The following is a 13,000-nucleotide window of genomic DNA, read 5'->3' as shown; positions in this document are numbered from 1 at the left end:
ACAGCTTACATGTGGTCTGAAAGGCTGTCCCTTCGAGACAAATACATCGCATTCACAAAAAGCTTAGGGACGTTGCAGGCTTGCAGTTTAGTCGACCTAGCGTTTTCTTTATTTCGCTTGTATGCTAATAGAAACCTTGGATAAATGTCGGTTTAGGGTTTTCTGTTTGTACAATCTTAAGACTGAGAACCAAAAGCGAATTTTCTTTTGATCAAAATATAAATAAAATCTGAGGGCATTCTTGCACATTACGAACTGGATTGGTCGGCTAACCTTTCTATCTCAATCGATGGATGGTTCTGGCAAGTCGAGCTTTGCTTCGGTTATAACCATGTATGGTAAGCAAAAGGACCAAAATTTGTTGAAACAACACCTAGATTGTCATCAATAGAAAATATAAATAGATCAACTTCAAATATATACCAATAGCTGGAGTAGCTCAGTTGGTTAGAGTGTGTGGCTGTTAACCACAAGGTCGGAGGTTCAAGCCCTCCCTCTAGCGGTATTTTTGCCAATTTTATTTTATTCTATCTTTTTCAACCAATTTTATTTACCATTTGAACTTTTCTTTATCAATTTATGCCAATTTTATTTTATTCTATATTTTTCAACCAATTTTATTTACAATTCAAACTTTTCTTTACCAATTGCCAATTTTATTATTGAGGTATTTTTGCCAATTTTATTCTATCTTTTTCAACCAATTTTATTTACCATTCAAACTTTTCTTTACCAATTTATTGAGGTATTTTTGCCAATTTTATTCTATCTTTTTCAACCAATTTTATTTACCATTCGAACTTTTCTTTACCAATTTTGCTTATTCCAGTTTCCTACTTTTGTTTACCAATCTCATTCTATCTTTTTCAACCAATTTTATTTACCATTCGAACTTTTCTTTACCAATTTATGCCAATTTTATTTTATTCTATATTTTTCAACCAATTTTATTTACCATTCGAACTTTTCTTTACCAATTGCCAATTTTATTATTGAGGTATTTTTGCCAATTTTATTCTATCTTTTTCAACCAATTTTATTTACCATTCGAACTTTTCTTTACCAATTTTGCTTATTCCAGTTTCCTACTTTTGTTTACCAATCTCATTTATTCTGTATCTTTAAGTCATAGTATTTCGATGCACGGCTATCTCGATCCGTCCATCTTTTTCAACCAATTTTATTTACCATTCGAACTTTTCTTTACCAATTGCCAATTTTATTACTGAGGTATTTTTGTCAATTTTATTCTATCTTTTTCAACAAATTTTATTTACCATTCGAACTTGTCTTTACCAATTTTGCTTATTCCAGTTTCCTACTTTTGTTTACCAATCTCATTCTATCTTTTTCAACCAATTTTATTTACCATTCGAACTTTTCTTTACCAATTTATGCCAATTTTATTTTATTCTATCTTTTTCAACCAATTTTATTTACCATTCGAACTTTTCTTTACCAATTGCCAATTTTATTATTGAGGTATTTTTGCCAATTTTATTCTATCTTTTTCAACCAATTTTATTTACCATTCGAACTTTTCTTTACCAATTTTGCTTATTCCAGTTTCCTACTTTTGTTTACCAATCTCATTTATTCTGTATCTTTAAGTCATAGTATTTCGATGCACGGCTATCTCGATCCGTCCATCTTTTTCAACCAATTTTATTTACCATTCGAACTTTTCTTTACCAATTGCCAATTTTATTACTGAGGTATTTTTGTCAATTTTATTCTATCTTTTTCAACCAATTTTATTTACCATTCGAACTTGTCTTTACCAATTTTGCTTATTCCAGTTTCCTACTTTTGTTTACCAATCTCATTTATTCTGTATCTTTAAGTCATAGTATTTCAATGCACGGCTATCTCGATCCGTCCCTACTCCTAGCGACCTACAAAGTTGGACATCCCGACATAAACGCCAGCGACCGGCGCCACCGTTGTGCTCCGAAGACGGTGGGTCGCCAGCGGCAGCGGCGGGTGGCACTTGGGGTCGCACACCGGGCAGATGCTCCGGCAGGCTTCCATCGTCCTGTAGCACGCCGACTTCCAGTGCAAGCAGCAGTAGCAGGTGTACTCGCGGTCGTTGTTGACGCATTTCGACTTCTGGCAGAATATCAGGTAGATCTTGCTCCCGTCTCCGTCGTCTTGGCGCCGTCCAGCCGCGGCCTCAGCCGCCGTCCCTCCTCCGGCAACCCCCGGCAGCTGCTGCCTCGTGCCTTCCAGGAAAATACGCAGGAATTACCGGCGAAATGGCGACAAGACAGGCTAGAAACTTCACAAACACTCGCCATGAAATGCATGGTGTGCTTACAGCTCGCGGAGATGGCGAGGTTTCCGAGTAGCACGGCGAACAGAATCGCCGCCGCCGCGTCTGAGTTCAAGTGGCCATGGCCGCCGCCCATCATCATATTGTTGGCTTGGCTGCGTACGTTGCTCGATTGTTCTTTTTGTATATGCTGTGCAAATCCCTAACAGTTAATGCGCTAGTAGCCTTCTTGCAGAAGGCCGGTTTGCATTGGGAGAGATATACTATACGAAACACCGGATACACCTTAAACAATGGCGGCGTATCCTGTATATGTGCACCTGCAGAAATATACTCCCTGTACATGTCATATTAGTTTGTCCTAAATCGAACTTGATCAACTTTAACCAAATCTATACTATTGTTTATACTATAAAAGTTGAAAGAATTAAAACCCTTTCTTCCCAAGAATAGATCCACCGTACCTCTCACGAAGGCCCCTCTCGCCAGCCCAAAAGGTTTGACGAAACGGGATGAAGTCTCATTTTTTTGATAGAAGGTTTGACGAAACGGGATGAAGTCTCATTTTTTTGATAGAAGGAAAATGTTTCCACCCAAAAGTTAAAACTTCTTTTCATCAAAACCTTCTACATACTCACCAGTATACCCACCGCATGGAGCACACTCATGCGCGCAATTAATGGAGAAAATTGATCCCCACATATTTCTTTCTTTATGCACAAATAGGAATAGATAAATTTAAATGGAGAAGCATAATTAAGTAGTGTAAATTTTTCCATCCTAAATAAATCAAGGTATCCTATCAATCAATCAAGGGGCTAATTGGAGGTGCATGGCCGTAGGAAGCCTTTCCAAAAGCATGATGTCTCCTTGTCTTCCATCACAACACCTATAAAGCCATACACTTTAGGTTTAATCGCTCGCCCCATTGTTGCGTCTGATGCCACAAGAACACAGGACGTCGCATCCAACACCAAGGTCTTCCTCCTACTTACGATAGCAATTTTATTTTGTTGTTTGGAAAGGAGGTGGAGTGGTCGTTGAAAACATATCTTATGTCACCCGTGTCCTGCATCGTCTGTGTTTCCCTGGTCATCACCGGCCCCGTTCTCTCTGCCCCTCCCAATGTTGCACATTGCGTGGTCGTCGACACCAGCAACCATTATCCTAGAGGTCAGTAGCAGTCATCTATCTTAATCCCAGTATGTTGTCTTGATCGGGATTGCTAGGTAAATGCAAAATATTCACTAGTAGAAATAGTAGCTTCAATGACATCTTGCGCTTAACGTTTAAAAAATTCGTCATTGAATAGACCACTTCTATGATGAAAATTCAGGATTCATCATAGCTCCCTGGTGACGGACCTCGAGCCCTATCCAACTATGACGAAAATAAAATGCGCGTTACAGAATAACATCAGCTCCATCACAGTTCACCATCACAGCCCGCATCGGACGCTGAACTATGACAAAAGTAAAATGAGTGTCACAAAACATCGTCTAATAGCGTCACAAAATGGGGCGCCCTCAAAACCCGACTCATCATAGAACCAGACCGGTCTTTGTACCACGCTTGTTGGTCAACTATGTCAACACGGGTCCACTAGAGAGGTGTGGCCCGGGCGTCCATGTGCACGAGTGCAGGCCCAGCTGGCTGACGTGGCTGACACATGTAACTGTAGGTCTTGACTAGTCCAGTATGTCTGTCGGTAGCGACATGTGCTGACTAGGACCCCAAGGTCAACGTGTCAGGGTTCTGGATCAAATATGTCAACTAGGGCTCCACTGGATAGGTGTAGGGATGGCAACGGGTATATACCCGTCGGGTAGTGGCCACCCATACCCGTACCCGTTAGGATTAAATTTTACCCGTCGGGTTACCCGTACCCGCATACGGGTAAGAAAATGATTCCATACCCGTACCCGTCGGGTAATTTTTACCCGTCGGGTAACCCACACCCGAAATCATACCCGAGTATTACATATAAATATTAGACATTCACATGAAAAATAAATCATTACAAGCTTCATTTCAACAAGTTAATGGCTCATATGGGTTAACATGAGTTAGAGAGGGTTCAACAATATATATACTAGGAGGATTTAATTGGATTTGAGCTAAATTCATAGGTCATATGGGCTAAAATGAGTTAGATACTTAGGCTCATTTGTTTTTCCTGCGGGTATTTCTTACCCACGGGTAGGCGGGTATGGGTAGTATAAACCCACACCCGTACCCGCCATACCCAATGGGTATAGGATTTTGTCCAATAATATACCCACGGGTAGAAAAATCATTCCATACCCGCCTTCTTATCGGGTAAAACCCGTCGGGTACTCGGGTTTCGGGTACCCATTGCCATCCCTAGATAGGTGGGACCCGACCGTCCATGTGTACCACTATGGGCCCATCAGGCCAACGCGGCTAACACGCGTAACTGTAGTTCCCCTTGGGTGGGTCCCGGAGGTCCATGTGTACATGCAGTGGGATCCAGCCACTACAAGAAAAGTAAGTATCCGTGACAAAAATTATTATGATAGATGTTAGAAATGTCATAGAATAACGCTATTCTGTGACGATTTTAGTATTTTCGTCAAAAAGTTGAGGCTATCAGTAATTTGTGACGAACAGGAATTTATCGTCATAAAAGATTCAATAATTTGTGACGATTTTAAATATTTGTCATGGAAAAGCTAATCATTTATGACGATTAATTTATGACCAATGTGTTTTTGTCAAAAAAAAAGTACAAAACTATGAATATGCCCAATATGTATTTGGACTGGCCCATCAGGTCGCCCGAACCTTGTGCTCAGGGAGCAGGGTACCAGCCCTGGCGAGTGGCGGCGGCGTGCTTGGCCAACTGCGACGACGTGCTTGGCAAAGGTTGCTGAACGCCGGCCGCGTCGAGCTGGCCAGAGCGCCCGCCGCGCTAGGGGCGCTTGGAGCGGAAGTTTGTATGGTAGTAAAAATTGCTGCAAATATTTAGAACTGCATGTCAAGCTATAGCTATTTTATGGTTTTGTACACTTGGAATGGAATATGAAGTTGATTGTTGTTATATTTTGGTACCTTTGAAATGGGGAACCGGTGTATCAGGAATGATTAGTTTGCAATTTGGACAAAAAATATGATATTATGTCAATTTGTAGAATTTTTTGATCCAATTTAGATATTATTTTAATTGTTATTTAATAATTCTAGAAGACAATTGAATTAATTATTTTTGTATGTTACTTCAAAAACGGTGAAATAAAATGAAAAAATATATAGAAAAGGAATGAAATAGACCCATCTAACTACTTCAGCCCACGATCATCCCACAACGAAGGGCACGTTGTTACCATCAGATCAAATTGGACGACCAGGATGCTCCGTACTCGAAATAAATATCTCTTGCCAGCTACTGGCGAAAACCTACCCACTGCTCACACCTCCGCTCTCCTCCCCTCCAGATCCACCCACTACTCCTCCCAGATCCACCCGTCACGAGATCCACCCTATTCCTCTGCTCAGGATTCATGGCGCGGCTGCTCTTGCCGACCCCCACCTCGCCGGTCAAGTCCGAGCGGGCTGCAGCGCCGGTGCCGGTGGGGTAAGCGAGCGGAGGATCTCGGCAGCGGCGGCGGCATCTGCAAGAGCGGCGGCAGCACCCGGGCCGCCGACTGGCTTGGGCCTGCCGCGACGGCCCCTGCGGTGGGCTGGTTAGGTGCCGGGCGAGCGTGATGCTGCTTCCGGCCGTGCGGCAGTCCTCTCAAGGCGAGCAGGTGAGCATTTGAGAGAGCGGCACGTCGTCAGGCAGCATCTGCGAAAGGGGGCTCCAGCATCTGGTGCTCTTCAGCGGAAGCAAGTGAGTGCAAATGCGCTGAAGAAGCCGCTCTTTTTTTTGTGTTTACTGTGGCTGCTAATCCATTGTTATCTTGAATAGAGCTGAGCTTACCTTCCTTGCTTCATTTCTCAATACGATGGCTAATTTACACTATTGCTGCGTCAACTAGTATATGTTTGTGAGGCTGGCGAGCTTCAGCATTGTAGTATTGTGCCATTGTTTGCTACCAATGCAAGAGCAGTAGTATTGGGCAATTTGCACTGAAGGTGTTCGATAAAAGGCCTGAAACACTCTTGTTTAGGCTAAACTTGGACGACCTAATGGTTTCTTTTTATCCGCTCATCAAATTATAGACTAGCTGCAGACACATGTCCCTTGTTGAACAATGATAGTATTGGTTTACCACCATAATGAATAATGTTATGTTCTCCATGTGAAAATGAAATACTGTTACGTTCTCCATGTGAAAATCCATCTTGTTATATGGTATTGTGCAGCAGCTAGCAAGTGTTTGGAATAATTGCTTATTTCCATTGCTAGTAACACTAAGTAAGTTTCTTGCTTCTCTGCAAGGTTTGAACTATGGGATGTAACAATTCTTTAAAAAATTATGGAATGAAACTTCCCTGCAGCTGATTGCATTCAGTTATTTTATCGAGTATCGTGGACTTATTCCAAGCTCAAGGTATTTCTACATCTCCCTCCTTGAATCCATTTACACCTTTTAATTGTGTTATTTTGGTATATTTTGCTCTCATTATTGGTTTCATGTTACAAAAGCTGAGTTAAACTTATCTGTATCAAATCATGCAGAGTGTCGACATCTGAATGGTCAGCATTCTCCAGGGTCTTAGCTGCACACTCTGCACACCATTTGTTCACATTCTGTTCTTTTATGTATATTTATATGTATATGGTGGTTGAAAATACTTGTGTGACCAAGTGATGTTTTATGAAATGGTTGTAACGGCACGTGTTGTATAAATAAAGCAATTCTAGGATAATTATATGTATTTATTGTTTTGCGTGGTTTTTATTTGTCATCCATATGTATTTTGAATAACCTTTTATGGCACTGTGGAGATCTTTTTCGTCACAGAATGGCCATGCGTGCAGAGGGTTTGTGATGTTTTGGCCCATATTGGATGACAAAAAATATCGTCATAGAATGTATAAATTTAGTGATGATAATGTAATCGTCATAGAACATATGTTTCTATGATGTTAGTGAATCGTCATAAACTAGTTCCATTCTGTGACGATTTCGTAAAGAACGTCACCAATGACATTTTCTGACGGTGATTCTATGACGATCCTTGTGACACAGTATAAATGTCACTATTACGCTTTTGTGATGAAAACCCATATTTTCAGTGACGATAATGGATCATCAAGGATAGTCAAATCTCTTGTAGTGAGCGTGTCATGGTGGATGCCGCATATAATAAGGCCTCAACCTATTTCAATGTTAGGCCTAAAATGAAATTGATGTTTTAAGATCCAACTCGATTCGGCTCATGAAGACAAACATGTGCATGGGTTGTGCCGAACGAGCCCTAAAAGATAGGAAATAAATTTGCTGCCATGCGTGTTCGAACACGGGCCAGGGCAGTTCGGTAGTATCTATAAACCACTGCGCTAGTCAATTGTTTTTGCACAACTACACACTTGTATTTTTTATAACAGCATACGACATATCTTTGGTCGACGACGTTTCGCCAGTTCCCGCATGACGGGTCCTTTTCCTGCGCACCTACGCACACCTCCTAAACTTCTCGGTGACAAATTCGAACGTCTCCTCTTCCACTTCTCCATCAATTCCTCCGCAACTATAAATACAGATCCCGAGTAGAGCAAAGAAAATCCCCTTCCACTTCTCCATCAATTTCTCCGCAACTATAAATGCAGATCCCGAGTAGAGCGAGGAAAATCAATCTATATCTTCTCATCTTCTCCGGTCTCAATGATAGGAGCATGGCTAATGTTGACGCTTCTTAAAGCGCCAATTTACGTACCGCAAGTGCACGGATCGTGTAGCTTTTCCCTTAGAGTATTCCCCCAAGGTTTATCAATCCACGGAACAAGTGTATTACTATGCTTAACTAAGCACTAATGATGTTGGTAAAAGATCTATATTGAGTGATTGAGTGTGAAATAAATCTAATCTAACCAATCTAATCTAATCTAGACTAGTGAGCAATGATAGATGTGTGCACAAGATATGAAGAGCATTTGTCCATAGGGTCTAGGATCACTAGAGATGTAATCGCCAAGCAACGAAGAACGGATCTAATCTACCAAAGGTGTGTTCCAAGATCAAAACCTTTCCCTCCCGCATACTGTCACTACACGAGGATAATCGGTAACGAATCAACAAGAACACGATAGTTGATGTAATCTAAGTAAACCATGCAAGAGAAAAGCAAACCCAAAGCCAAGTCGCGAACTATTAGGCATCAAAGCATCATCAACAAGAATCGTGATAGATCAATCTCATAAAGGATTCGGCAATTACAACTCAAGATCTCCTTACAACCCCATGAACAAACGAGGACTTTACCCCATGAAGCTAAACGAAGCGTAGTCGATCATGGTGACGAAATCTCCGGCAAGGGATGGATCCCTTGCTATCCTCAAACTTGCAGCGGTGCCGAGGGATGATGAGGCCTCCAGTGTCGCCTTTCTCTTGTGTCTAACTCGAATGTATCTCTGGATGCTCTTTCTCTGCGATCTCTGCGATCTTTTTGCCGTGCTTCTGCCGTGCTCCTCTTTGACGGCGGCTTCGGGGTATTTATAGGTAGATATGGTCGGTGGTTTTAGTAAAACATAGATTAGGGTTGACGCATACTTCGTTCTGAAGAAAACCGAGACCGATTGGGCTTCGAAAAGGGCTAGGCCGGCGGCCCAAGGACTCCAGGCCGGCCGGCCTGGGCTTTTTCTGGCCCCTTTCGGTCCCATCTTTCGCGTGTTGAATCTTCCTCTTATTCCCCATCTTAGCCAGTTATAACCATGCGTCAAAACATCTCCGAAAATGTCCAATTTCCTGTCAAAATGCAACATGCTCCAAAATCCAGGACAAAATCGAAAACGGTCAAGTTCGAGTGCCAAGTAGCGGGTTAGTACATGAATCATCCCGAAGAATTTACCAAAACAACTCCTAATCATATAGTAAAACGGGTACTTAAGGAGCGCCAACATTCCCCCCATGCTTAGCTTTTGCTCGTCCTCGAGCAAATCAAATCATCAAATTCTTCCATGGGTTGCTCAAGAGTTCTCGAACTGCAAAATTTACTTATGCAAACAAGTCTAACAATATTTCTTCAAACAAAGGTCAGAGGAGCAGCGAGGATAATCATATCATGGGCGTTTAAAAACTCATCCAATATTACTCCACAACTCTTACCTTCAGCCGGCAACTCGAATATCGACAACACTTGCTTTTCTTGCCATCCTTGGAGGTTTTTCTCTTCTTTTTTTTTTCTAGTTTTTAGAAGCAAAATACCCTGTAACAAAGGTTAGACCAAAAATTCTTGCACAAGTCCTTTCATGTCTCTCAATATAAGTGGCTATCCTATTTTTATTTGCAAGCTCTCATCTCCCGAAAGTCTCTCAAGTATAAAGTGGGGCTATAGGTGAGGCTTAGCAAAGTATATACATATATTGTCAAATTAAGAAAACCTTCTAATGATTGCTTACCTTCCGAACCAATGATCATGAGAGTTTCTCCATAGTGTAAAGGGTTCAAGGGTAAGAAGATTTAGAATGGTGGACATGTGCAAAGGCATACAAAAAGATTGACTTCAAGGCACAGGCATCGTCCTCATTGTCGGATTGCACATGGTTGGAATTGAGGATATTGTTCTCAAACAACAAGGCGATATCTCTTTGCACTTTTCTAACCATAGAATCCCTTCATTTATTTTTTTTCTTCTCTTCTCATACATTTTTTCTTTTCTCTTTCTTCTTTTCTTTTTTTTTTTCTCTCCCGAATTTTCTCTCTCTGTTCCGACCCTTTTCATAGGACACTTTCTATAAAACATAGATAAGCAAATCTCCAAAGTGTCTCCCTAAATTTTTAGAGCCTGAACTGAGACCAGAGAGGCCTAGGCCGGCCGGCTCAAGAGGTGTAGGCCGGCCGGCCTGGGGCTTTCCCAGGTCGGATTCGGTCCATCTTTTGAATACTCATTCCTTTCTTCATCCCAAAGTTATGTTTTATACAAATCATGCGCAGAAACAGAACGTATCCTCACAATTGGGTTGTGATCAAGGAAGACGATAATAAGCAAGATAATCTCGGGTTCGGGTTTTGGAATCCGGTAGATCTCATGAGTTATTCCAATGAGGAATTCTCATTACCGAATATTATCGGGGCTAGCAATTCAGAGATAAAAATACGGACATGATCATTGCTCGAAATTAAAACTCCCAAGAGAAAGAAATCCTAACTCAACTCAATGTACATCCAATACTTATGGTGGAACGAATATAGCTTGTGGATGATAGGATTTTTACTCTCAACTTGCCAAAAACTTGATCAACCTTATGTTTGTAGGGGTTTTATTATTTTTATGAAATTAAAGTCCTCCAAATCATGCCTTACTCGCAAGCGTAATCAAAACCAAGTGCTAGATCAAAGCTCAAGTGTGGGTATTATCATGGACGAATAATTTACTAAGCTCCACAAATACGAATTAATTTTCATGACAACGCTTGTGAACAATTGCTTTAAAGAAAATAAAGTAAAACTGAATGCATAAATAAAATTGCACGATCCAACAAAAACAAAGACTCTTTTTATTTTGTTTTCATGACTCAACACTAATTTAAGACTCACTCTCACACATGCGAAAAATAAAGCACACAACGCTAAACTATGACTCTCACACATGCAGAATTAAAGCACACTCACACGACGAACTTTCGAGTAAACAAAGACCAAAATTCAATCTACGAGTCGTCACACCTTCCCCCCCCCCCATGCTTAGATTATGCGGCGTCCTTGTCGCAATGATATAAAAGACGGGTGTGACACTCGTTGGTGTTCTCAACGGCACCTTGGGCAATTGCATCTTGGACGCCCTCCTCCTTGCTTTTGTAGATCTCCGACCATCCTGAATAACTTCCTTATGTTGCGGACAAGGAAGTTGTAGTCTCTCTCAACCAAGCTCTCGATGTCGTCCATCCTTCGATCCATTGCCACGATTCGATCGTGACACCTATTGATGATGGCGCGGAGATCCGCGATTTCATTGCGGCACTTGAAACAGCACCCAAAGTGATGCCTGCCGCGGTTGGCGCTGTCATCTTCGGGTTCGTCATCGTCCTTCTTCTTCTTGCCGCTATCACCTCCGGAGGGGTCGTCTTCCTCTTTTCTCTCCTCTTCGGCACACCCCGGCCAATCATCATCGTAGTCACGACCGGTGGCACCCCATGAACCAGGGCTCATGATGCTCTCCCAATCATTGTCTCCAGCATAGTCCTTCGGCTCCGGGGTGTGCTCGATGTAGTTCTTTCTTTTGACTCCGAGGAGGCGCAAGGAACGCCTAGGCGCGGGTGGCTTTTTGTCTTGTCGCTTCTCGCCTTCGTCTTCGTCGCTGCTGATGACGATGACCATCCTTTGGGCTTGAGCTAGCCTCTCGTTGTACCATTGAAGGGCCTTCCCTCCGACGCTCATCCTTGCCTGAGTATTGAATTTCTTCGGAGGGGCCTTCGCTTCACATCACTTTGCTTCGACAAGGAGGGGCTGCGCACTGGTTGCCGAGATGAGGCTAGGTGTCTTTGGCGTGGGGGTGTCAGGCGTCCAACCCCTCTCCTCGATCTCCATTGCTGCAATCATGGCTCTTGCGCTCGCTAGACCGGCCATTGTCAAAGTCTCTCATGAGGTGGTGGTGTAGATTGAAAAGTTTGAGAGAATAGATCTAACCCGCGCCTCTATTTATATCCCGAAAAGACTTGGACGAGAAGTCCAAAATATCTTCGGTTTTGGCATGCGAAATCTATAAGGCACAGGTTTGAAATTTCCTTATCTCGCACCTACCAAAAATCGAGACCGAAACGCACACGAAGAGGCTTAGGCCGGCCGGCCTAGGGGTGTTGGGCCGGCCGGACCAGGGGGTTTTTCAGCCCCCTGGACTCTAACTTTTTCCGAGGTGCACACCAATAAATTAGAAGCCTATGTTTTATTCAAAGTTCGTCCAGAATAGAAATAAAACTATGAAAATAAAATCTAAAAGAGAATATTTACAAACTTACCTTGCTTAACGTCGTTAGGCTTGACGTTCCGGTTCCTCCTCCATGGTGTATATGTCGATGTAATGAAGGGGCACGACGTCGGGCTCCAAGAATACCTTTAGTCGCTGTCCGTTCACCACATATTGGTCGCCTTTCGCATCCATGATTGTCACCGCTCCCGTGGGTGAAACCGAGTGTATGATGTATGGTCCATCCCATTTGCTTTGTAATTTTCCTTTGCCAAAGAGTTTGAATCTTGAATTGTAGAGTAGGACCTTGTCTCCTTCTTTGAATTCCTTGTTTTGTAATCGTTTGTCGTACCATCTCTTCATCCTTTCTTTGTAAATTGATGCACTATTGTACGCTTTCAATCTTAACTCCTCTAATTCGCTTATTTGAATTCTCCTTTTAATTCCAGCGGCTTCCGCATCAGTTCATCTCCTTCATCGCCCAATACGCCTTATGTTCTAGCTCAACCGGCAAGTGGCATGTTTTTCCATAAACAAATTGATAAGGAGTCATACCAATCGGGGTTTTGTGTGCTGTACGATATGCCCATAGTGCATCATCTAGACTTTTCGACCAATCTTTTCCTCCTTTTACCATGGTCTTCTTTAAAATATCCTTCAATTGCTTGTTCGAAGTTTCTTCTTGTCCGTTTGTTTGGG

General features: G+C 42.2%; 1 non-coding gene across 1 annotated transcript; it reads left to right on the top strand.

The window, feature by feature from the left end:
• Window positions 1-428: 428 nt before the first annotated feature.
• TRNAN-GUU lies at window positions 429-502 on the top strand. Its single transcript has one exon. It is a non-coding gene; the product is annotated as a tRNA-Asn (tRNA).
• The last annotated feature ends 12,498 nt before the right edge of the window (window positions 503-13,000 follow it).

Source organism: Panicum virgatum, chromosome 5N (assembly GCF_016808335.1).
Source record: "Panicum virgatum strain AP13 chromosome 5N, P.virgatum_v5, whole genome shotgun sequence".
Taxonomy (NCBI): domain Eukaryota; kingdom Viridiplantae; phylum Streptophyta; class Magnoliopsida; order Poales; family Poaceae; genus Panicum; species Panicum virgatum.
This window is presented reverse-complemented; position numbering and strand designations above follow the sequence as displayed.